The following is a 27,528-nucleotide window of genomic DNA, read 5'->3' as shown; positions in this document are numbered from 1 at the left end:
TCAGATTGCCAAGATGAAAGGAACAGTCTGCTATGAACATTAGCTACTCCAGGAGATGTCTACTTATTGAAAGACAAAAAAGGGTGATTTCATCTTGGGCTGTTGCAGAGCTGATGACGAGACCTACATGCCAATAAGGCTGAAAATACAGTTTTCATAAGATGCACTTTACTAATGAATCCGTAAATCTTTTCAAAGTCTGCCACATCATTAAAAGGAGTGAAATGCAGTATTAACGTTTATGAGCATTTGGTAGGCATGATAAATGTTTCTCAGAGATAGAGATCACAGCCAATATCACTCAGACAATTACTACAAGTTTTAAATGAATAACAAATTTAACAGTAAGAGGGGAAACGCCAAAGCAGGAACTTGAACCCACTTAGTGCAGATACCTCAAGGTTTACATTTGGCCATTTTTAAAAAACTGAAAGCATCAAAGTACCTATGTGAAGCATTAATTTATTAGAGAAGCAATGCGGAACAGAGCAATTGTTGCTATTTACAACCATCTTTTTGTCAGCTACTTTAGACTACCATGTAGTTGATGGTGTTTCCTGCTTGGCAGGGGGTTGGACTGGATGGCCCTTGTGGTCTCTTCCAACTCTATGATTCTATGATTCTATGTTAGATTCTTGTTACATAGTGGACTGGACCGAATTATTGACATGGCTGCTGGATGCTTGCGATAGCCATCTATCTATCAGGGAGTCATTAGTTGTTATTCCTGCATTGCGGGGAGTTGAACTAGATTATCCTTGGTGTCCCAACCCTACAATTATTTAATTCTGTGAGTACTATTTGCAGGGTTTGGAAGACAGTTTTCATAAATGTGAGTGAGACTATTTTTTAAGAAATTCCAGACTCTCACAGCAAGGCTCAGGCTGAGATGCCAAAGTCATTAAGACTGCTTAATAATAGGAAGGCTGGAAAAAGCAGTGAAAATGACCTACTCAGACAACTGCAGTTATGGCTCCCTTTCAGTTCATACATACCCCACCCAATGGCAATGGAATTCTTTTTGTGCTCTAGACAGAGCAACAAGCAGTTCATTCTAAGCAAGCACATAGAGCGCTCAGCCAGTGTAAAAGCAGAAAGCGATTAGAGCATACAGTGGTACCTCGTGTTACAGACACTTCAGGTTACAGACTGTGCTAACCCAGAAATAGTACCTCGGGTTAAGAACTTTGCTTCAGGATAAGAACAGAAATCACACGGTGGCAGCGGGAGCCCCCATTAGCTAAAGTGGCGCTTCAGGTTAAGAACAGTTTCAGGTTAAGAACAGACCTCCGGAACGAATTAAGTTCTTAACCCGAGGTACCACTGTATCTTCAAGAGCATCAACCACTGAATTAAAGTACATTAAAAAGTATCGATATTATTGCATGAGGACTGAATCAAGACAAAGGATTGATTCATCATCAAAAACTATTTTGTGAATTACCACACTTGGATATGTTAATGTTCAGATTTATTTATTTATTTATGCCCTTCATCAATATAAAACACAAAAATACATAACATAGTAACAAAAAACCCAAAACAATACACGCCTTCCAGTTTCAAAGGCCATAAATTGTTTAATCAGCCAAAGACCTGGAAGAGGAGGAGGTAACAGGCGGTCAATGGCATCTAAAACCACTGAGAGGTGGAGAAATAACAAGGACACATTTACCCTGTCTCTCTCCTGACCCTCACAGTGAAAATTTCAGGAGGACCTCAGCTCCCATGGCCCCACATAGATGGCGTGCCTGGTCGGAGGGGTCAGGGTTTGTCAGGACATCTCTGTATCTCCCAACATAGTTGCTTGCAAGAGAACATGCTGAACAATTGAACAGGATTTCAATTTCTAATGAAACCTATTCTGACGTTTGCATTGCCTGACTACATCTTGCTTTAAGGAAATAAAAAAATTCCTTCCAGTAGCACCTTAGAGACCAACTAAGTTTGTCATTGGTATGAGCTTTCGTGTGCATGCACACTTCTTCAGATACACACTTTAAGGAGTGAGAATTTGGCTATGCGGTGTTTCACTAAGCCATACAGTCTGGATGGAACTTCATTCATGGCTAGATTGAAGAAAGTATCAGATGTAAGGAAGAAAACTAGTTAAGTTTGATAAATATTCCAATGAAGATTGAAAACTTTAGCGATTCAGGATTTTAAAATGGACACGTAGGCAGCAAATTCTGTATTACAGACATTGCACAGAGGAAAGCAATTTTTTAAGTGTTGGGTCTGGAAATATTAATAATCCAGATGACATCAGAGGGATGAATCATCTGCACTGTTAGCTGGGGATAATTCCATTGAGTATATTGAGGAGAATTATTTAATATCATATATGACGAAAACACTGATTTGAACTTGTGTTACATAACGAAATTTCATTAACTGGATTACAAATTGACTGACAGAACCTACTTCTTCTGTATCGGCATCTCCCAAATTTTCTGCACCCAGGGTTGAAAATTACTTAGGCCATCCATCACAAAATGGCAGTGCAATGGCAGTTGATGGAGGTGGAATTTACTAAATCAGCTAGCAGCTACGAACAATTTTCTATTGATATGTAATCCCTCTTTGGAAGCTGCTAAAAAAGATTGCCACAGCAATCTCCTTGTGGCAGGGAGTTTAATAGTTCAGATTATGCAGTCAATCAAAGTACAGACATTGGCTCTGGAAGTATTAGTACTCATTTCCCCCAATTTTTGCATAATTTGCTATTCTAAAGGCTCTAATTGGAGTTTCTTGTTCTGCTTTTACACAAATATACCTGTCAAATTATTTTTACTCATCATCTCCTGTAATTTCTTCCTTTCCTTCCACATTTAACCTGTATCTAATCCCCATCCACTGCTACACTTCCAGCTTCTTTCATCCCTCCTCCTTTCCCATTTGCTTCTCCCTCATATAAGAGTCAAGTGAAGTGGTCCTGGGTCGGCTGTGGCACTGAGGGTGGGGTGCAAGTATATCTCACCCCCCCAGGCCTTTTCTGCCCCTTACAGAGCCACACTGTCATGTTCCAACCAACCCTCTCTTCCTAGCTCTCATTTTCACTCCACACAACATTTTATTCATACACACCCACACATAACCTCAGACCCTGCAAGTGTCGTCCCTATTTTCCAGAGACAGTCCCAGATTTATAGAAGCCATCCTGATTTCTGATTTGATCCTCAGATGTCCTGCTTTTCCTTAGGACAGTGTTTCCCAACAGGTGGTCCGCGAACCCCCAGGGGTCCGCGAGCTATGCCAGAGGGGTCCGCACCGCTGCCCAGCGCTGCCTGGGGCTGCTTCCCGCGTCCGCAGGGAGGGCGTAGTTCAGCACGGCTACTGATTGGCTGCAGGAAGCGCCAATCAGAAGGGGCAGCCAATCAGAAGGGGCAGGAAAGAAGTCTCCGCCCAGGCGAGGGAGGGGAAGGCTGGCCGGCAGGAAGAGCGAACCGGAGCATGGGAGTGTGCGGAGGAATACAGCGCCGCGCCCGAGAGGACATTTCCTGGCGCGCGCCTCCGTCCTGGCTCCCTTGGGGATGATGGGGACGAGGGAGCGCCCTTCCCCGCCAGGGCCTTCGGGAGCTGCGTGCCGGTTCGGCTGCTTTTGGTCCTCGCAGAGGCTGCAATGCACGGCCTGGCGCGCGCGGCGGCGGCTCCGCGGCCTCCCTCCCACCCGCCAGCTGCGTGCCTCAGCTCCCGCCAGTAGCAGACAGAGCGCAAAGCTCTTCCTGGCCCCGCATCACTCTCCTCTTCCCTGGTAGCTCCCGACCCTCTGCAGGAGACTCTCCCGAAGGGGCAGGAGGAGCAAAAGGGAGCCCAGCACCCCACTTTCCTGGGAATGGAAGAAGATGAGTTCGCCTTCAAAGTGAGCACTTCTTCCATCTTCCATTGCTGCTCCTGAGCCGTACAGAAAAAGTTTGAATGCCAAGAAGGTTTAAAAAATGTATTCTGTGTTTTTACTTGTAACCAGGCAGTTTATATTTTCTTCTGTGGCTGTTCTCCTATGACAGGGTGTTTTTATGTTAATTTGCACATGCATTTCCACCAACTATGAAAACTATTTACTGTATGATATCATAAATACTAATGTCGATCTGATTCTCAGGGAGCTGTACCACTACAGGAGAGCTATGAGCTGCCTTGCTGAAATCTAAGTAAAAAAATTCCTTCCAGCAGCTCATACCAAAATAAAAAACTTAGTTGGTCTTTAAGGTGCTGCTGGAAGGAATTTTTTTTATTTTGTTTCGACTACGTCAGACCAACACGGCTACCTACCTGAAATCTAAGGTTTGTAGGTGCACAAAAATATTTTGAAAACAGCTGCCTTGGGGTTAGAATCATAGAGTTGGAAGAGACCACAAGGGTCATGTAGTCCAACCCCCTGCAGTGCAGGAACCATCTCTAAACAAATTAATGGGGGTCCTTGTCACAATAGCAGCTCGATGTGGGGTCCTTGAGAAAATTTTGTTGGGAACCCCTGCCTTAGGAGATCCCTATTTTCATCAGAGAAATGTTGGGGTGTGTGGAGTTATGTTCTCCCTGAGCCAAGGAGATATAACCTTTAGAAGACATCTGAAGGCAGCCCTGTATAGAGATGTTTTTTAAATGTTTATGTTTTTATATATGTAGGAAGCCACCCAGAGAGGCTGAGGCCACCCAGTCAGATGGGCAGGGTGGTGATGTTGATGATGATGATAGGACACCCCTATTTTCATTGTATAAATGTTGGAGGGTATGTAACATTTCAAAACAGGTTCGTACTGAGCATGCGCAAGGGGAAGCCTTATGAACCCCCTTTGAAATAACATTGGCCACACAAAATGCCTTGTAAATAAAACCCACAGAACATTTCCCACAACAGATGGGCAAAGGCACATACTAGATGTTCCCCTCAGCCTAACTGAACAGTTTCCCAAAAGATGTAGTACAAAACCTTCCCCCAAAACCACTCCAAGAAAGTCTGTGGAAGAAAAATGCATACCACTTCCCAAAGGCAATCAAGCAATTTAACTTGTTTTTTAAAAAAGCAGTTTCGTATCTTTTCTGCTCCAAATTCAGTATGGGCTGCCCTCAAACTTATTGTTCTTTCACTGCCAAGTTTCGAGTCAGCTCACTGTATCATTTCCTAACTGTATCCTACTTTCTCCCAATTTCTCATTATAATGACAGAATGCGATTCAGGTGACACAGCCTTAAGCTTGGGCCACAACTGTGGTCCTAAGGTTTTTCTCTGTCCTCTTGTTCCAGCGTCTCCATTCTATTCCCCCTCCCACTCAGACATCAGTTTCCCCCCTCTTAACATTTAACAGTATCCTATTTTTTAATTACATTTTAAAATTAAATTTCCAATTTCTACATTTCTAATTAAACATCTTTTATATACCATACATTCATTGACTTCCCTCCCTCCCCTTCCAAGGTTCATTTAAGTTATCCATCTAATTTAATTTTCCTATCTTACATCAGTTCAAAATATGTTATACTGTTGAATTACTTTGAATTGCTTGAATTACGTTGAATTGCTTTTTAAACTGTGCACAATTATTTTCAATATACTTGACAGATTTTTTTTTCCACTCCTCTTTAAATACCTGTTCTTCTCGTTCTCTTATTCTACTTGTTAGGCCTGCTTATTCTGCATATTCTATCATCTTCAATTGCCAATCTTTCTTACTAGGGACCTCTCTCACGTTCCATTTTTGGGCTAACAATATCTGAACTGCTGTTGTTGCGTACATGAATAAGTTTTTCTGACTCCTGGGAACCTCTGAACAATTCCTAACAGAAATGCCTCTTGAGGTTTTTTGGGAAAGTTGTTTTAAACATCTTTTTCATCGCATTGTATATCATTTTCCAATATACTTTAACCTGTTCACATGTCCACCACATGTGGAAAGAAGTTCCTTCTACTTCTTTACAATTCCAACATACAGTACATCTGATTCCACCTTATACATCTTAGCCAGTCTACTCAGAGTTAAATACCATCTATGGATCATTTTAATTTACTGTAATTCTCTTTCAGTGTGTAGCATGCAGTAAATTTCAGGTCATTCTTCCAAAGTTTCTCCCAGAAATTTAGGTCTATTTAGATCCTATATCCATTGCCCAATGGGTCATTGACACTTGAACCAGCTTATTCCCATTCCAATAATAGTTTATACATTTGGGGCAATAATTTTTTCATTGTTTGTCAATAACTCTTTTTCAAATTGTGAACTTTGGTCCAAAATCCATTGTTCTTATCTAATTTAAAGATATCATGTAGTTGGTGGTACTGAAGCCAGTCAGTAACTTGGCTCCTTACTTCTTCCAGTGGTTTCAATCTGGGTTTGTTCCCTGAAAAGTCCAGCAAATCTCTCTAGGTCACCCACTGTCTATCCATGTTTATTCTTTTGATTGTAATTGTTGTAACTGGGGACAACCATAGGGATGTTTTGTTCTCCCAGACTCTACAAATTTCTCCTGATAACATGGTTAATAAAACTCTTATATGTTTTAGCTTTCCCATACCAAAGACATGCACGCCAACCGAACTTCATATTGTGGCCTTCCAAATCTAACATGTGTGCATCCTCCAATACAATACATTCCCTTAGCTAACACAGATAAGCTGTCTCATAGTACAATTGTAGATCTGGCAGAGCAAAGCCTCCTCTTTCTTTTGTGTCAATCAAAATTTTATGTTTAATCCTTGAGGCAACTTGGTTTGTCAACAATCAGGATCGATTGAAATAAAAACAGCATATTGGCAGCACATTCATTTTGAAAGCTGAAATTCTTCCTAGTAATAAAAGTTGCTCAAAGAATATCATTATTCCCAGGTTTAATATTTAATTCCTGTTTCTTTTTTCTCTCTCTTTTTTTTCTGGTGTGAGCTTTGTTGGATTAAAAAGCCTCTCATTATTGCCTTGCTCGCATCCCATAGTATTTAAATCTTATTCTTTATTATGGTTGAGATCAAAATACTCCAGTAGGGACCGTAGCCCCTTATTTACCATTCCTACATTCTGTATTATCTTGTCGTTTAGCAGTATTTTAGGGTGTTGTGTGGGCAGGAGAGGGATTAAACCCTGCAGATTTGTTATGTGTGGTACTCATGTATACCATGCTTCTCTTCTGCACACAGATTTGGCAATAAAAGGATGAACACAGGAAACCTCAGATTTATAGTAGTGTATAGATGTTGAAGCTTCATAACATAAATAGGTCACAGAAGCACTGCAATTGATACAGCATGTAGGGCATCACACCACACACACACACACACCTATTTGATTTTTTAAAATGGGGGGATGCATCGGACAGACTGATTTGCTTTGCTTAGAATTCATAGTTGCTCTACTGTAGCTTGGGTGGAATTATAGGATTCATTTTAAAGAAATACAAAGCATACCCATCTTCCTGAAAAATTTCAGCAGAAGCTTTTTCTATATCAATGTTAATGTTTATTGCAAGAAATCAAATTAGCATAACATAGACCATCTGCTTTTCCTTTGCATGCAATCATGTAAGTGGTTTAAGTCAAGACATCTAATTTAATCAGTTGCACTGTTTCTTTTTAAAAAAGCAAACAAACCACTGTATAAAAAAATTAAGGGCTCAAAACTGCAGCTTTTGTTTTTAAAAACTTGTCAGTATCAGAAAATAACACTTGGCAGCTTGATTAATTTATTTGCTTTTCTGGTGAAAAATTAAAATAAATTGGAAGGTATTTATTATTTTAAGTTATGGGTATGCCATGCACCAAGTGCAAGATTTGGTTCAGACCCTAATTTGGAGGCTGCCTACTTTGCCTCTAGTTCAAATCAGAACCTTGTTTTTGGAGAACGGAAGCTCCATTCATGAATAAGTGGAAATTTTAAAAGGCTATAACTCTTCTTTTTGGCTTCATGGCTATAAAACGGGTGGCCTGTAAGATCTTTTCAAAAAGGGTGCTTCAAGTACAACAGGAGGGTACCACTCCAGAGCATGCTCCAGGATATGAAGGCCCCTCCAGTCTTGAGGAGGGCTTGTTGAGCTGGCAAGCGTGCAAGAGCACAGGCGTGGAGAGGCGAGCTGAAATGTATGTTATTTTTCGAAGTAGCAACTGCTTTGCAAAGCTGTTTCTGGCATTTAATAAATTATTGTTATTACTACTAGACTGAGAGACTTCTATTTGTGAGCTGGAATAAAAAAAGACCATTCTATTTTACACAGCTGTTTAAGTGCCTCTTGGGTCATGACTTGTGCTAGCTGCAAAATTATGTCCCTGTGCTGAAATGAGTGCAGAATGAAGAAAGGGCCTAGTCGATGATTAAATGCATAATTACAGGTTTCATATTCAGCCCTGTCACTTCAGTGACTTGCAACCTCTGTTATTTTGTTTAAGTGATATATATTAGTGCTGAACTGTTAAAGCCTATAATCTTACTGTAAGGAAATTGATCACCAGCTTTTGTCTTCAGTCAGAGCTTGTAGGTGTGCCGTGTCAAAACCCAGTAGGTAGACCAGAAGGGGGTGACTCAAGTTTCTCGCTGCGGTAGAAATAAGTCTGTCTTCCCCCACCCAACCTGGCCTCAACTTTGCACTTAATCAAAACTGTGCCTTTGCATCTTCTAACATGTTGGCCCAGGGGCCAATATCACAGCCTCCCGTCCCCTCCCAGCCCCATTTTTATTTCAATTTCATTTAATACTTATTACAGTACTCACTTTTATTTCCCAAAGCATTTTGTTGGCATCTGTCTGTCTTGAGAGATAATTGAGTGCACCTCCAGGGGATAAAGTCATACCACTGTGTTATCAGCACCAAAGTGACCTCTTCCAGGGCACAGGGCATAGCTGCCAAGTTTTCCCTTTTCTTGCGAGGAAGCCTATTCAGCATAAGGGAAAATCCCTTTAAAAAAGGGATAACTTGGCAGCTATGGCACAGGGGGTGAAGGTTCGGGGCCATCTCAGCCTCACTGATGTGGCCCAAAGGAAAGCAGAAATATACATTTGGCACCAGCTTAGCCATGGGAGTTTCTGGAAGAAGGTGTACAAGGCGCAAGCCCACCATCTTAGGGACTCCATCCATTCTGGATTTGTGTAGGGTTTACTCCTTAGCCTTTTCTTCTCCTGAAGATAATCCACAAGGCAGGGGAGGTTTAGGATCAGAGTTTTCATTCTCATAGGAGGGCTACCTTCTCAGGTTGACAAGCCCCACCTGCCTGCATCTAATATGGGGCGGGGGGGGGAACCCATTTTTTTTAAAAAAAAACATTAAATTTTATAAAAAGAAAAGAATAACATTCATGTAATTATACATTGGTATAACATTCATATTTGAAAAAGAACAAAAATAAAAAAAATAAAAAGAGAGAAAATTTTTAAAAAACTACAACAACAGATATTCCATTCCCCCCCCCCTCATTTTAGTAGGGGACTTCCCTGAGTCCCCCTTCTAGCGGTTCATTGCCTAACATTCTTGGCAAATTCTATATCAATTACAATTACAACATAATCTTCTCAATTTTACAACTCATTATAATATTCTAACCTTTTTTCCGTTATATCTCACATATTTTTTTAAACCTGCAACTTCACAATCGCTTCTAATTCTACTCATACATCAATTCTACAGTATTTTTTATAATACCTTCTAAATTTCTTCCATTCCTCTTCCACCTTCTCTTCTCCCCGGTCGCGTAGTCTTCCGGTCAGGTCAGCAAGTTCCATAGAGTCCAACATCATTATTTGCCATTCTTTCACTGTAGGTATCTTCTGTGTCTTCCAATACTTTGCTAATAATATTCTAGCTGCAGTTGTGGCATATAAAAACAAATTTACATCTTTCATAGGCGGGGGGAACCCAATTATAGCATTGGAACAAAATTCATAACCAAAACCCCAATAATACAAGCTACTCATCTCAACGCAGCATGAATTAACAAGTCAGTTTACCAAAGAATACAACAAGATTTCAATGTGCACTAGGTCACCAAGAGAGTGAGAAACCACATAGGCTCCCGACCTCTAAATCAGCTTAGAAACTGTATAAGACTAGCTTTCTGCGGAAATACACACACGCATATTTGAGAAGATGACGTTTCACATAGGTACCAGAAAGTGTGTAATGAATGTCACTGCATAAAATCATTAAGATACATTATTTTTCTTCTGTGTTCAAAAGGATGCAAATAAGTAGTACAAAGCCTGCTAAATACTGTAAGTGTAGGCAGGCATGGTTTCTTTCAGTTTTTCCATCTTAAATTCAGCTCTCCACTTTCCTACATCACTTTGTGATTTTTTTATATAAAAAGTCCCCAGGAAAATGTTTTAGTGCTAATTTATCCTGATGTTGCCCAACTAGGGGAGCTGATGAAAAACATTGTGTAGAATGCTTGAATTTTGGATGCACAGGGTGTTGAAGACTTTTAGCTTGTCTGCTAAAGCTGAAGCACATTGGGGCACATGTGTTTTTCTGTCAACATGATTCAAGGATAGTTGTTTCAGTTTTGAGAAACTGATATTCTGTAAAGAAACAAATGTATAAACAGAGTACAGTACCAGGGAAGAGCTATAGCTCAATGGCAGAGCAGGTACATTGCCTGTTCAAGGCCCAAAATTCAATCCATAGCATTCTCAGTTAAAGGATTTCGGGTACCATGCCGGCAAGTTGCTACTTATGTTGTTACTACTCATACCCCACTTTTCTCCCTGACAGGGACTCAAGGCAGCAACAATCACAGATAATAATGGCTCTCAAAGTGAACCATTCACAGTGGGATCAGGTGTTAAACAGGGTTGTGTTATTGCCCCAACTCTATTCATTATTTTCATTGCCATGATCCTACCCTTTGTCGACAGGAAACTCCCCACCAGAATAGAAATCATATATCGAAGAGATGGAAAGCTCTTCAATCTGAACAGGCTGAAAGCAAACAGTAAGGTTACCGTAACATCTGTCATAGAGCTTCAGTATGCTGATGACAACGTAGTGTGCACACGCTCAGAGGATGACCTCCAAACCATCCTAAATATCTTTGCAGAAGCTTATGAAAAGCTTGGCCTATCACTCAACATCCAAAAAACAAAAGTGCTGCACCAACAAGTACAAAATAACCCAACTCAGTGGTGTAACGTTGGAAAATGTTGATCACTTCTCCTACCTAGGCAGTTACCTTTCCACAAGGGCCAACATTGATGCTGAAATCCAGCATTGCCATGTCTCTGCGGGTGCAGCTTTCTCCCGATTGAAGTACAGAGTGTTTGAGGACCGGAACATTTGCAGGGAAACCAAAATGCTTGTTTACAAAACTATTGTACTACCAACCTTACTATATGCTTGTGAAACATGGACCACTTATAAATGCCATCTCCAACTACTCGAAGGATTCCATCAACAATGTCTCCGAAAAATTTTGCACATCACTTGGGAAGACAGGCGAACTAATTATCAGTGTACTGGAAGAAGCAAAGATCACCAGTGTTGAAGCAATGATTCTTCAACATCACCTTCATTGAACAGGTCATGTTGTGCAGATGCCTGATGATCGTCTTCCAAAGCAACTATTCCGAACTTAAAAATTGAAAGCGTAATGCTGGTGGTCAACAAAAGAGGTTTAAAGACTGTCTCAAGGCAAATCTTTAAAAAAAATGTAGTATAAACACTGACAACTGGGAAACACTGGCCTGCAAGCCAAGGGCGTACCCACCGCGGGGCAGGGAGGGGCCGCTGCCCTACTCTAGAGGCAGGGCCGGTCGGGCAGCTGCGGGCAAGAGTGGCGCTGCCGGCGGGGCTGGTGGGCAGAGGCGGAGGACAGCCCAGCGGAGCGCGAGTTCGGCGCCCGCAGCAGTCTCTTGCGCCCGAGCCGTGCGGAGTCCACACAGCCGCGCTGTGTGGGAGGGGGCAAGGGCTGACGCTCCCGACGTTCGGGAGACCTTTGCGCATGCGCAAAGCGGGGCGCATGCGCACAGCGCGGCTGTGGACTCCGGCGGCTGCCGTGCAGGGCGTATGCGCACAGCGCGGCTGTGCTCAAAGGTCTCCCGAACGTCGGGAGTCGTTCAGCGCCTGCCAGACCGCTGCAGCAACGGAGCCTCGGATAGCTTCGCGGAGGCCGGGGCTTTGCTCCAGACCTCCGCGGAGGCCCCGATCCAAGCCTGGTTCCCTTCTCTCCCCCCCCCCCCGCCCACCCCAGACTTCCCTCTTCTCCTCTAGGCGGCCGCTGGTTTTCTCCCCTTCGCCGCCGTCGCTTCAGGTTTATTTTGATTTCACCTGGGCTCTGTAGCCCCGCCCACATCCCCACTTTGTGGCCCCTCCCCTCCCGTGCCTTGGCCCCGCCCCTTGCCCCCCCCCTAGTTTTGATCCTGGGTACGCCCCTGCTGCAAGCACTCCAGTTGGAGAACAGCCTTTACCAAAGGTGTCATGGGCTTTGAAGAAACTCGATCTCAGGAGGCAAGGGAGAAACATGCTAAGAGGAAGGCACGCTTGGCAATTCCACCCCATGATCAACTCCTGCCTGGAAACCAATGTTCCCACTGTGGAAGGATGTGTGGATCCAGAATTGGCCTCCACAGTCATTTACGGACCCATTGTTAAAATTGTGTTTATGTAAGACAATCTTACTCGGCTACGAGTGATAGAAGAAGAAGAAGAAGAAGAAGAAGAAGAAGAAGAAGAAGAAGAAGAAGAAGAAGAAGAAGAAGAAAGATAAAAATAAGAAAAATAATTAAAAAGCAATTGAGCCTAAATATATTTTTGCCAATATGCAGATAATTACAATTAAAGCAGCAAAGCACCAGCCTTTTCATTAAAAGCAGTCCGTTCCCCAAACCTGTTGGGACAGGAAAGTCTTCACCTATCAATGGAAGGACACCAAGGAGGGAGGCAGTTTAGCTTCTCTAGGGAGAGTTCCAAAGTCTGGGAGCAGCCACCACTGAGAAGGCCTTGAGTGACAGTGGACAAGGTGAACAGTCTGACTCAGTGTGAGGCAACTTCACATGCAAACTGATACTGCAGGAATACCGCAAGGCTCTAGCATGCTCTCTTATCCAAAGGAAACAGGACACACGAGGTCTCCCACAGGCTCTGAAAGATAAAATCAACTGCCACCGTCTCTGACCACTGGTCCTGCTAGCAAGGGATGATGCGAGTTACAGTCCAACTACATCTGGGGAACCATGGTTGAGAAAGGCTGGTCTACACTGACTGAGAATAGCCCCCCAAGGTTTCAGACTGGAGTCCCAAAATATTGTGCAATAAATATTATATTTAAAGATTGCATTTGAAGCAGCCCAATTTAATGACTGAATGAGACTCTTTAGGCATTCTGTTCAGGGCTGGCAGAGTGAGGTGACTCCCTCAGGCAGCAGGATCCACAGGGGCAGCAGATCCTGATGTAGATCGTTACTCACCCCATCTTCCTTGGCAGGGAGGGAGGGGCACCATATTGTGTTTCACCTCAGGTGCCAAAATGTCTTGGGCCAGCCCTGGTTCTGCTCACCTGTCGGCAAGGTAACCCTGCCTGGGCTGGTTCACTCTAGTGGAGATCCCTCCATGGCATGGGCGTAGGCAGGGGGGCAGCTGCCCCCCCTAGAAGCAAAAAAATTAATGTATTTTACAGACCATAACCAGCACTTTTCCCCTCCAAAAACTGAAGTGGAAAGGGCTTTGCTTTAGCAAGAGCAGCTAAGTCTCCGCTTGCTGGGGGGGGGGGGGACACAGCAGTAACAAAAACACATCAAATAAATAAAGGAAAGTGGCTACCAGTAGTTAAGCAGTTAAGACAATGGAGCATATATCCCCAGGCAAGATTCGATAGCTGACCATTTCACCCTATTGTTCTTAAGTGGCAGTTGTTAATGAGCATTCAGGAGCATTAAGAGTTCTATTGGCGATTTAATGAGGGTGCAGACTCAGAGGATTCAATTTGAATAAGGTGGCTCTGCAAGGCTAAAAAGAAGTGAATAAGAAAGGGGGGGCTGTAGCTTTGACAGACACAGTGATGTTTATAAAAAGCATTGGTGTTCCAGTCTGCCCCTCCTCCTGCATCTGTATACTGTAAATCAGGGGTGGCCACCTCCCAAGAGACTCTGATCTACTCAGAGTTTAAAACTGGGGGTGATCTACCCCCTTTTGGGGGGTTCAGGTCAAAGCTGTTTAGTTTTTTTTTAAAGGAAGGGAAGCCCTGTTTTTTTGGAGTTTAGGTCAAACTTTTTGAGCTTCTTTTAGGAGGGAGGCCCATTTTTGTTTAGGGCTTCAGGTCATAGTTCAATTTTTTTGAGGGAGGAGGAAAATTTTGGGTGAGCTTTTTTTAGGGGTGCCAGTGACCTACCAGTGATCTACCACAGACATCCAGTGATCTACTGGTAGATCACAATCTACCTGTTGGACGTGCCTGCTGTAAATCAAGCAGAGAGAAAGCTGCTTCACAGCTTCACCCAGAGCAGAGAGAAAGCAGAGAGAAAGCTGCATCACAGCGTCACCCAGAGGCACCCACAAATATGAGTTATCCCTATTTCTTCCTTCCTTCCCTCCCTCTTCCATCCTTAATAAAATACGGGGGGGGGGCAGATAAGCCCCACATAGAAAGCCCATCAACATGGGGGGATGACTCTTTCAAATACGGTATTTACCAGTAATTGGGGGGGGGGAGAGGCACCTAGGCCTCTAGGAGTTGGCTGCTATGCCTAGGAGTAGGACAATTCAAGAAAGCAGAATGATGCATATGGTATGGTAATATATCAATAGAATTGTAGAATTGTAGTCGGAAGGGACCACAAGGGTCATCTAGTCCAACCCGCTGCAATGCAGGATTTTTTTCCTAAGGTGGGGCTTGAACCATGGTTGAAATATTATGCTGATATGCAGCAACGCCTCGGAGCCATCGTGGCTGCGGCCATGCCTTGCCCCGCCCTCGCCCGCCCTTCCACCCCCTCTCGCCTGCCCGACCCTCCTGTCCTCTTGCTGCAGAGTTCCAGCATCACACCGTCATCCAGAGACACCCACAAATATGAGTTATCTCTCTCTCTATTTCTTCCTTCCTTCCCTCCATCTTCCATCCTTAATAAAATATGGGGGGGGCAGATAAGCCCCACATAGAAAGCCCATCAACATGGGGGGATGACTCTTTCAAATACGGTATTTACCAGTAATTGGGGGGGGCACCTAGGCCTCTAGGAGTTAGATGCTATGCCTAGGAGTAGGACAATTCAAGAAAGCAGAATGATGCATATGCTATGGTAATATATCAATAGAATCATAGAATTGTAGTCGGAAGGGACCACAAGGGTCATCTAGTCCAACCCCCTGCAATGCATGATTTTTTCCCTAAGGTGGGGCTTGAACCATGGTTGAAATATTATGCTGATATGCAGCAACGCCTCGGAGCCGTCGTGGCTGCGGCTGTGTCTTGCCTCGCCCTCGCCCGCCCTGCCACCCCCTCTCACCTGCCCGACCCTCCCGTCCTCTCCAGCCAAGCAGGGTAGCCGCCAACGCTACCAGCCCCAGAAGCACAAGGTGGCCGCTGCTGCCACCGCCACGATGTCATCAGGCCCGTTGGCCCTTTAGCCCCTCCCACTTTGTGGCCCCTCCCCTTCTGTGCCTTGGCCCCGCCCCTGAACGACCATGGCTTGCCCCCCCCCTAGTTTTGATCCTGGCTACGCCCCTGCTCCATGGGCCAGATTGCGCACGCGGCCATGATTTCCGGCGTCTGCGCAGACACGATTTCCAACATCTGCGCAGATGCGATTTCTGGCACTGTGGAAGCGAGTCCCCACACCACACTGCACCACTTTAGCGCAGCGTGTGGGGACTTGCCAAGCTTGGTTCAGGGGGGGCCCTTGTTGGCCGGTTAAACGACCCCTGTGGGCCGCTTGTGGCCCACGGGCCTTAGGTTGCCTACCCCTGCTCCAGACTATTACAACAGACCTGGTGTCACAGGAAACCAGCTCTTTGATAGACAGTTTCTTTTAACTTGCTAACGTAAGAGATCTGGAAATTAGAAATCTCATTGCATCAAATAATACTGGAGAAGAGCCCTTCCCTCCGAAATAGAATGTAACAAAATATTATTTTTTCTTAATGAGCCACTCTCACTGGAACTGTCAAAACAGCTTCAATAGTTTCTGGAAAGTTATACTTTTGTTTCCCACAAAAACAGTATCTCTGTCTCTACCACCTGCTGTTGTTTATGGCAGAAATATGTAGAAGTTGAAATGTAGCAAGAGCTGCTGATATACACCGTATGTGAGAGCATCTTCAGTAACATAGAAGCTTATTTCAAAGTAAACATGAATAGGAGAAATGGTGGCTACAGAGTAAAATGGAACCTAGTTTGGTCCCTTTGGAACAAGTCTGAAGGCGACCTGTATGTTGTCTGTTGAAGCTTGATTTTTTCATTCATGCTCCATAGAGATGCTGGCATAACAGATGTATTAAATAGGGCTATATATGCAGTCAGCAGTAAGATTTTTCCTAGGTTGGGCTATTCTTAAGGGGAGAGTCCACAGTTATTTTACTGTGCACCATGGTATATATATAGGCTCTGTGTAAAGCATTAACAAAGACCCATCCCTTTTTAAAGAGATCACTTGGAACAGAGTTTCAAAGAAACCCAAATTTAAGCAAATGTCAGACAGGTTTTCACCCCCTTTGAATTCACATGTGCCCACATGACTCCCATGGAATTGTTAACCACATTGTCTAAGCACAGTGTCCCAGTCTTAAAAATTCCACTTGGCTTTCACTATCCCTCTGCCTGACAATAAACATTCTTAACAATCCATTATTATAAGCATTAATTATATAAATTTAAAATGGTCAACAGACAGTAATTCAATAATATATACTTAAAGTACCTGTGCCAACTTATTCCTTACAGATTTAGTTTTCTTTTTATCTAAGCAAAAATGGTCTGTCTTTCCACAATCAAGACATTCTTAAGGTGCATCTTGGAACTCCTTTCCCTGCTATATTTTGATGGCAGTATATTTCTCCCTTAAGATATTCACAGCCTTTCTTCTTTCAACTAGTTGATTCTCTTGATCATTTTCCAGTTCTCTAATTACAAATTGTTTAAGTATGAATGTAGCTCAGTAGCCTAAAATAATAGCTCAGTCTCAAAATAATCATAAATAATCAAAAGAGAGAATTAAAATAATCTCATAAATATCCCACAGCATTTAAAGTGCACAGAATAGATTTTTGGGATCTCTAATCCCTTCAGTTCCTCATCACTCGATTGCATACTAATTTCCTGTATAGGGAGCTGGATGGGAATTCAAATCTTTCATCCAGTTGCTTCAGTATTAAAGTCCTTAAAATATCAAATGTTATCACTGTTTATTAAAGCTTCAGCCACTTATCTAATGCTGGTAGAACTTCCTATTTCTTGAAACATTTAAGTCTTAAAGTAGACATCCAAATCTCCATGTTCAAATAATACATCAAAGGCGAAATAATCTTTAGACATCTTCAGTCCAGTTTCTGACTATATCAAGATATCACAGGCCACACATAACATAGTCTCTCAATGGCTGAGAAATAGCATCTGTAAAGGTTGCTAGCAGGGGGTTTTGGTGGAAATGTAACTTACCAAGCCATATGCCCCTTGCAACTTGAGTCTCAGCAGAGGTCTCAGGCAAAGGTGCCTTATGGCTTGGTGCTCCAGGGCACTCAACAGCGCATGGTTTTGTGGCCTTCTTCATCGAAAATAGCTCTTATTAGGAGTGACCTGAAGGTATCTCAGACAAAAAAAAACCTAAGCCAATCTGGGTTTGGACGTGTGCAATGTCTAACACAGATATATCCCACTGCAGACATACTGTGTGGAGCTGTCCCTACCCAAATGTAAAGGACCTTGTTTGCTGGGTCTATTCTGTGCCAACCAGATGCAGTCTGATCACGGCAACATTCCAAATAGTTTTGCAGTCCAGGACTGATAAAAGAAAGTACTACTTCCTGCAGTGCATAGTCAAACTATAGAACTCATGAGATAGTGATGCTCACTGAGAGGCATAGGGTGGGCAGCGTGAGGGGGGTCATTGCCCTGGGGGGCGGTTTCTTCCAGGGTCGCATTTTGCTTCTTATGCCAAATGGGCAGATTGGAAGGATGCCTGCCTGCCTGCCCTGCTGTGTTCTCCTCATGTCACCCTCCACACCCTGCCCCCCAGTGCGCCCAGGCGCACCCACCCCAGGCGCTGGGAAGATATGTGCTGCCGCTATGGTCACCAGCATGGATAGCTTTAGAAGTGGATTTGACCAGTTCATGGGAGGAGAGGGCTATCAATGGCTACTAGCCTTGAAGGCCATGCTTTGCTTCCACAGTTGGGAGACAGCACTGCTTCAAAATGCTGGAAACCACACAAGGGGAGAGTGCTGCCTCGGGCTCATGTTCTGGTCCCTGTGTCGGGAGAGAGCCAGTGTGGTGTAGTGGTTAAGAGCGGTAGACTCGTAATCTGGGGAACCGGGTTCGTGTCTCCGCTCCTCCACGTGCGGCTGCTGGGTGACCTTGGGCTAGTCACACTTCTCTGAAGTCTCTCAGCCTCACTCACCTCACAGAGTGTTTGTTGTGGGGGAGGAAGGGAAAGGAGAATGTTAGCCGCTTTGAGACTCCTTCGGGTAGTGATAAAGCGGGAAATCAAATCCAAACTCTTCTTCTTCTTCTTCTTCCTGGTTGACCCCTGTGCGAACAGGATGTTGGACCAGATGGGCCACTGGCATGATCCAGCAGGCTCTTCTTGTGTTCTAATGCATGTTCTTACTACATGTGTGTTGTGCTGTATTGTGAGAGTCTACATTTGTTCTAAGCAGATAGAATTTGTAAATAGCTGTAGCATGTTGAATTACCAGAAGCTTTGCTTTTAGCAGCATAGGCTAAAAGGCTAAGATACAAATCAAGAAGTCACCCATTTTAGTCTCAGCACCTCATCTGCAATATGGGAGTAATAATACAAACCTACCTTACAGGGTTGTTGATGTTGTAAGGATTGCAATGAAGTAATGAATACGAAGTGCTTTGTACTGAAAGAGCCATTAAAATGATCCTTATTGCCATTGTTACTTGGCTAATTTTATTACCTTTTGCATTCTAGCTATATAAAATCACAGACGCAATGATATAGATTTGTTGTGTATGTCAAGGAAGCAATATAGCAGAAGTTTAATTGGTGTGATGGTTTTGATCTTCCATCTCCAAATTGACACTTAACTTCTGAAAAGGAAGGAGGAAATGTATTCCCCACATCAATCAGACATAATAGGAGTGCCTTGTTAAAAGGATCATTAGATAATCAATAGCTAGAAAGAAATTTCGCAGTGCATGTAATGTCTAGACAAATTGTGCCCTTTGGTTATATGGCAGTGTATTCATAGACTAGCATTAGATTCAGAGCACAGTTGAAGTTTTTGAAGGATCAACATTTTTAAAGGATATCATTTGAGAAACTGTAAAATTATGCAGTTGCTACCATTACTGACACACGTTGAATTCAAGTGAGGCCACAAATGGCCCCGAGAGCATCAAGACATGATGATTCTCTGAGATACTGTATGGTGAACAAACATGGCTGCCAAAGCATCACCTCCTAACACTCCAGGGGCATTTGCACCCTCATTTGCACCCTGCACATCAGCAGGAGAAGCACTTTCTGCCTGTTCCAGGTGCTCCAGCTCTTCCTAGCCATGTTAAAGATGCGGGGGCTGAGCAGGGAGGAGCTTAATAGTTCTCAGACCATCTCTTGGAGGAATTCAGTGAGGTGTGGATTCTAGAGGGGGGCAAGGTTAAGTATATTTATTGTGAACCAAAGTGCAAATAAAGCTTGTCAGATGGGAGAGAGAATAGTCCGTGGGCATATTGCAGGCAAGTGTGGAGGCTGGTGAATCCCAAATGAGATTTAGCTACAGGTGGAGCAGTCATGCTTCACAGCACACTCAAAGCAGATGGGCAAGTGAAACTGTGCTTTGGGTTGTTTTGTGCATTTTGTGCATTTGTTTTGTGTAAATTTGAAGATACCGGTACTATAGTTCATTCATGTCCTGCTAAACTCAGGTCATGTTAACTATAAAATATATAAAATGAACAACATTGAAACAAAAAAGTGTAAAGGAAGCTAGTAAATAGTACATTCCATGAATGTATTAATATATGTGTTGTTCTAAATTGTAATGTATTCAATTAAAAAGGTGCAGGTCCGGGCAATGACCTTGGGAAAATGTTGTATATGTGTGAATGGACAAATAGCTCAGAATGTAGAACCGTGAGTCAGGCCCGGCTCGCCCATTGACTCTAGTGGCGTGTTGCGCCAGGGCGCCTGGGCGATCAGGGGGCACTGAGGGGTGCCCCAGCAAGTGGGGGAGCTGCGTGGCAGCCTCCCTTTTCCCTCCACCAGCCGCGCTGGGAGAGTAGGGAGGTAAGCGAGCAGAACAGGGGCACTAGGACCCTGTTCCGCTCTGCAGCGCCAGGGTCATCCCTCACCCCGGCACTGTGTTTCATTGGTAGAGGCGACGCCACATGGCAGCACCTCTACCAATGAAATGCAGCATCCTGTTGGGAAGGAAACGGCCGTGGACCCAGCAAGCGCCGGAGTTGCGGGAGACGGCCAGGAAGGCCCTGGCCCGCTGGGAGAAGGGAGGAAGGTCGCGCGTGAGCTCCCGTTGAGCAGAATACAGTAGTCCTATTACTTCCCTTTATCTAGAGGCTATACTCCTATTGATGCAGCCTAGAATTGCATTGGCTTTTTTAGCTGCTGCATCACACTGTTGACTCATGTCAAGTTTGTGGTCTACCAAGACTCCTAGATCCTTTTCACATGTACTGCTCTCAGGCCAGGTGTCACCCATCCTGTATTTGTGCCTTTCATTTTTTTTGCCCAAGTGTAGTACTTTACATTTCTCCTGGTTTTATGCATGTCTACTCAGAAAAAAGTTTTTGCAGTGGGCTTCCTCCCAGGTAAGTGAGAATAGGATTGCAGTCTTGTCCTTGAAGTGAGATAGGAACATAGAACTAGTATCATGGGTGTAGCCTGGATTTTTGTTAGGGGGGACAGGCCTTTTATTGGGGGGCAGAAGCTCAGCTACATATTCTCTTGATTTTTCTTGATGGGGGGCAGTTGCCCCTCCCTGCCCCCTCTTGGCTACACCCATGACTAGTATATTAAATCTGTATGTGCCCAAAAGCCAGTAAACTTAGAATAGGAACTGGCATTCAAAGAGTGAGACATATGACTTATCAGGTGGTAGTCAAGTAAGTTTTACTCATAGTAGGCACATTGAAATTAATGGGCACAACTTAGTCAGTTTCATTAATTTCAGTGGATCTACTCAGAGTAAATAATTTTTAACAAATTATGATGAGTATTTATATAGCCCTTTATTAAAATCCCGACTACTTCAAACAACTCCTTAAGGTAGGTCAGTATTATTGTCCCCATATTGCAGTTGGGGTGATAGAGGGGTGAGGTTGACCGACAATGACTTTCCATTCTGCCAGTCTCGGGTCAATATGTGTCAAACTATCATTTGGATATATAATCTGAAGATTTTGTAGACTAAAACAAAGAAAGGAAAGTAGATACCTGAAAACATGCAGTGTACATGTCAACATTTCTGAACAAGTGTAGCGAAATAAAAGAAGTTTGTTGCATTGGGAATAGAGGAGGAGACACGTGCATGAAAAATGATGGCTGGGAAGTGTGGGAAAAGATCAGAACATTGTGGGGGAATGGCAATTGATTCTGACAGGTATATAAATCTAGGGATGGGGTCTGAGCGCTCACAATCAGTGCAAAGGTAGTGAGAGAAAGGATAGCTGTGAATTGAACCAAAGACAAATTTCCCCAGGGAACCCTGACTGGGGGATAGGCAGCAAACCAAAGTGAAGAAGGGAAAAGTACACCATCAGACTGTATTTATTTTTGTTATTTGTGAATTTTAAAGAGCACCATCCTGTACACACCTATTCAGAAGTATGCCCTTTTGGGTTCAAAGCAACTTGCTCCCATGTAATTGAGTATAGTCTTGCATCCTAAGAATGCTTGCCAAGGGTTTTTAACATTTACTATCTGCAAGATATTATAGGAAGTTATTTTGTTTGTTGGTATCTGAGCACCTCTTAAGGTTGTAACCAACTTTTGCATGATGGTTCCTGAGATCAAGAAGCAGGTTTTCACCTTTCCTTGAATGCAATTGGACACCATTTTGAATCAAGATGGTGGAATGGACCTTTCAAAACAGAACTGATATTTTGTTTTCTTAGAATTCCTGAACAGTGCCAGGTATGAGGCTGTTAGTTTTTATACAATAAAAACAACAGAAGCACAAAACAGCAAGCAGTGGAACAGACAAAAATTCTAGGGTTAGATTGACTAAAACCAGTATATCTGAAATACCCGACAGAATAAAAACAGGTCTACACCTAGCGCCAAACTGAAAACAAACTTGATGACTACCGGGAGAGCCACCTAACTTCATATAACATGTGTCCAACACATGTCTTATAAATGACTAATGGCGCTCAAATACAAAGTGAATATATTATATGCTTGTCAGCTACAGAATTTTCACTAACGCAGAGGCAGAGTGTGTCTCGCTGGTGCCCGGGCATGTGTGGGTGGGTGGGTCAAGGAGAGGGGCAGAGGACAAACAGTACCCACTGTGCCTGCCCAACCCCTGCTGCCCTCTGCGGATCTGGGGAGGGTGGCATGAGAAGAGTGCAACAGCCACGCACCTCTCGATCCCAGCCTCGCCAGCAAAGGTGAGGTTGGGATTGAAGGGTGCATGACTGCCACGTCCCCATGCCACCATCCCCGAGCAGTCTTGGAAAGCTGGGATCTGGGGAACATGGTGCGAGGAGGATACAACAGCCATGCATCCCCTAACCACGTAAGATGCAGTCTAAGGGCTGTTGCATATGCTAGCCTTTAGGTCAAATGTTAAGAAACAATAATAAAAAAATAGCAAAAAGCTATAGATGCTAGCTAAGCACTGCTGCATGGGTAACATACAGTGGACACTTGGGTTGCGAACGTGATCCGTGCAGGAGGCACATTCGCAACCCGCAGTGTTCGCAACCTGCTGTGCCATGTCTGCGCAGGCGCGGGTCATGATTCGGTGCTTTTGCACATGCGCGAGCACCGAAACCCGGAAGTAACCCATTCCGGTACTTCTGGGTTCGGCACGGTGAACCCAAAAACACACAACCTGAAGCGTCTGTAACCCGAGATATGACTGCACTTTAAAGTACACAAAAATGTTGTCCTTTTTTCACCTGTCTCATGACTTCCTAGCAAGTTACAGTAGATTGCTAGTTACAGTAGATTTATATATATATATAAAATGTTTTATTAAAATTTTCAAAAATACAACAATAGTACGAAAAAAGATAAAACAGAAAAAAAGAAAAAAGAGAAAGAGAAAGACAAATACATATCAAACACAAAATCTTATATCACTTCACATTGTATATTGGGACCTCCTAGATTGCAGTCTTAATGAGGTAAGTCAGGTATAGAAGCCTAGACAAACTCCCAAATTCTGATTTTAAGCGCTCACTATAGCTTCTGCTTTACCACCAAATGTTAAAACACTGCATCTGTTTCTGAATCAATAGATTGGGGTTTGTCAACTGACTTTCAATAATTATTTAGATTCTATTCCAGTTTGAAGGGGAAATGTGGTTGGCTCAGTCTGGTTTTCAATTCATGGCTAGTTTGACATCTTGCTTTAGTTTTTCCTTATGGTTATACTTGTGGGATGTAAAACTGCAGTCAAGTACAACATTCCTACGGTGGATATATTAGGGGATGTTTTGTTCTACTCAGGAGAAGACTTCCTGTTTCCTCCTGAGCTGGGACAGACTTCCACTACATGTGACTTGAAGAGGGTGTTTTCTGTTGTGCTAGCATGGAGGAGCACTCAGCCTCCATGTTCTGATCAGTGTGTCTTCTCTATTTTTTATGCTGCTCTGTGTTTGGAGAAGTGACTGCTTAGTCGCAGTCACTTGAGACTAACTTCTTTATGGAATAGTTCTAGTTCTTATGTAACCTAAGCCTGCCTTTAGGGATATGTCTGTGAACCTGAATGAATCAGTGAGTAAACTACTTTTATATTAACGTTAATGTGTTTATTCTTTTTTAAGAGGGATTAGAAGGGATTTTACCAGGAAGGAATCTTTAATAGTAAGACTCAAATGAGTCAGCAACAAGCTGATCGCTACGTAATTTAAAAAGGGGGATGTATGGAACTTGCTAGCGCAAGTTAGGAAGGATATGATTAAATAATATATCCTCTCCTGCCTCCCTAATCATCCCCACAATACCGGGCAGATCAGAGACCCTGGAGAATTTCAGTCCATTAAGAAGTACTTCTGCACCTGTAATTTTGACAGGTTTGAGACATTTCCAATTAACAGTGTATTCCTTCCGCTGCTACAAAGCAATATCTGGTCCAGATAACTAGTTGGTGAAGTATTGTCTAAAAGTCTAGCTAGTGTTTGATGGCTGTTTTTCTTCTTTCAGCTAAGGCCCATTCCTTCTCTACTACACAGAGCACTGCATCACAACAAACATTCAGCACAATGCTGGTTCCTAACGAATGAACTGAAGCAGGATCCTGGACTGGTAAGTTACTGGTTTAATTTGTTGTGATGAATTATTTCTGTAACTGCACTGCAAAACATGGTGGCGATAAGGAGGCAAAGAGCTTGTTTGATCCTTTTATGGGAAACAAAACCCAGCATTTTACAAAAGCCTTTCGTTTGGAGTGTTAGGAAGCTGAATGTTTTTGAGTGTTGAAAAAGATGTCATTATATATGTCAGTCATTAATGCATATTTATTATTACTCTCCTCTATCCAGTTAAATAAGTGGATATTTTCTGTTGGGTTGGAACTGATCTCTAGGAGCATTGTTCATAAAACATGTACCATGCTATGGGTATGTTTACAACTAAAATTGGTTCTCCCTTTGGAGATTCCTGGGAATAGGAGGGTTGTTTTTGGAAGTGGAGGGGCTAGGGATCGCTAAAAGCCAAATTTAAATCCCCAGTCATCTTTAGGGGAAGCCATGAGAGTCAAACGGGTATGTCTAATGAAGGCATTGTAAAGATATGTAATGAATGTGCCAGGTGAGGCTCCCTGGGGAGAGCATTCCATAAGTGGGGAGCCACTGCAGAAAAGGCCAATTCTCGTGTTTCCACCCTCTAGTTTAGACCTCTCGTGGAAGAGGCTCACAAAGAAGGGGTTTAGGTGATGCTCTCAGGGTCCCAATTGGTTCATCCAGGGAGAGGCAGTGAGGCAGTCCTTGAGGAATTGCAGGTCTGAGCCACTACTCAACTTGGTGAGAAAAACGAGTGGATTCAATAAGATCGAAGGGGAAACAGGCAGAGCTGGCATGAGTGAGTGGCAGAAAGCTTTCCTTTCCTTTTTGGGAAATAATTGGGGGTGGGTTTTTTTGTTTTTTGAAAGAAGAAGGATTTGTGTTATGGGACAGAAGTTTGTGGGGAGGGGACTCAGAGGGAAAAAGAGAAAAACATTTTTTTGAATACAAATGGGACAGAGGAATAGGAGTAGGGTTTGGCTTTGCACCAGAGCATGAAAGGTCCCTGATGCACTGCAACCAAGGCCCACCTAGTCCAACATCCTCTTTCAAATGGCTTCCAGCCACATGCCTATGGAAGATGTGTGGGATGCAAAGGGTTAAGTGCAGTCAAGTCACAACAATCCCTAGAGAGTCTACTTGGAGGACTGTGGGGGAACACATGACTAGCTTGGTTTCCTGTTCATACACATGCAAATGAGTTGGGAAAGTGGCAGATAAATTCACTAGCGAGAAGCCATTTCCTCCTCTTGGATCAGACTCTGTTGGACTTGAAGGACTCAACATCTAGTGAGGATTCTCTCTTTAGGCTTCCAGCCTACAGAGAGAGAGATGAGATGGAGTCTCACTTCTTATAAGTGAACTTCACAATGTATATACTACTTTTTACCTAAGCAAGTCTACCTCTTGAGTATGCTGTATCTCAGGAAGATTGTAAGTAAACATCTTTTATACTTTTAAGAGCATTGTGTTGTGTCTCTTCTTTGAAGAGGGATAAAGGGGAAAATACCAGGAAAATACACTTTATTTTAGTGGCTTAAATCAAGCCTGCGCAAACGCTTTTCTGCTGTGTATTTTGCAAAAGGGGAATGTTTTTACTCTGCTAAAGTTTGGTGCTTGCTAGCGCAAGCGGGGATAGAATATATTAAACAATATCTCCTCATCCGCATTCCTGAACATTCCCACAAGATGGGCATATGGAAGTTAAGCATGAGGATGTGAAGATTATGACTCTCCCTTCTTCTTCGTCATTTATTGGACATGGTTTCCATTTACCTAGGGCATCCATAAGTGGAACTGGGACAGAGTAGAGAGGAGGATCTTTGGGAAGTAGCGTAACAAAGTCTGGGGAAATTTGTAGCGCTGCCACTTTTGGAGGGATCAGCTGCTGCTGTTTGTTACACACTATACACAACTCCTTATCCAAAGAGCTCAGAGCAGCTTCTTCTTGTTGTTAGATAGCCTAATTTGGCCAGAACTGCTTAGCTGCAGCAATAGCATAGTTTTCCATAGTTGAACCTGAAGGTTATTTTGTAGATAAAATGCTGTGAAAGACAAGCAGTACATTTTTTCTTGTAGCTCATTCTAGTAAAAGCTGCAGAAACATTCATCAAAGTGCATGTCTTACCCGGCAATGCTAATGGAATGGAGTAGCCCAGTGTTGAAATCCTGAGTGAAATATGAGCAGTTCACAGAAGGCTGTTCTTGAGGGCCGGCTGCTTAATGCACGCGCAGTCCACCTTTTCACCCACCAGAGCTGTCTCCGCTGCTGCACCCATTCTCTCTCCATCCAATGACTGCCCTGCTTTGCCATCCGTCTCGCCTCTGCAGTTTCCATGTGCTGATCTGCCCCTTGCCTGACAGCCACCACGGCCCTTCTTGAGCCCTTCTCTGTCACTTCTTATCTGCCCAGTGCTGTGAGCTGCCATGCCCTGGTGGATCAGCCCTGTCTGTTCTCACAGTGGCTAACCAGATGCGTGTGAGAAATCTGCAAGCAGGATTTGAGCACAACAGCACTCTCCCATTCTGTGGGTTCCAGTCAGGGCCAACCCTCATATGAGGAAAGGTGAGGTGACTGTCTCAGGTGGCAGGATCCACAGGGACAGCAGATTCTGCCTCCAAATAATGCATTGCTGTCCACTGCTGCCGCCACAGTGGCAGCAATGACTGCACACTTCTTGGAAGACAGATCTGCCTCCTCCTCAACAGCCCTCCCCTGCCACCGCATTTACAGTGGCCTCTTGGCACTGTGGGTTAAACCACAGAGTCTAGGGCTTGCTGATCAGAAGGTCGGCGGTTCGAATCCCTGCCACAGGGTGAGCTCCCGTTGCTTGGTCCCAGCTCCTGCCCACCTAGCAGTTCGAAAGCACATCAAAGTGCAAGTAGATAAATAGGGTGGGAAGGTAAACGGCGTTTCCGTGTGCTGCTCTGGTTCGCCAGAAGCAGCTTTGTCATGCTGGCAACATGACCCGGAAGCT

General features: G+C 43.7%; 1 protein-coding gene across 2 annotated transcripts in view; it reads left to right on the top strand.

Moving 5' to 3' along the window:
* LOC118095417 (poly(rC)-binding protein 3) overlaps positions 1-27,528 on the top strand; it is a 265,815-nt gene that overhangs the window by 55,506 nt on the left and 182,781 nt on the right. For both annotated transcript variants that reach the window (XM_060282171.1, XM_060282172.1), the window contains exon 2: positions 24,474-24,575. The gene's annotated coding sequence lies outside the window, so the exon portion shown is untranslated. The remainder of the gene's footprint in view (positions 1-24,473; positions 24,576-27,528) is intronic.

Source organism: Zootoca vivipara, chromosome 13 (genome assembly GCF_963506605.1).
Source record: "Zootoca vivipara chromosome 13, rZooViv1.1, whole genome shotgun sequence".
Taxonomy (NCBI): Eukaryota; Metazoa; Chordata; class Lepidosauria; order Squamata; family Lacertidae; genus Zootoca; species Zootoca vivipara.
Note: the sequence above shows the minus strand (reverse complement) of the source record. Positions and strands in the feature narration are given on the sequence as shown.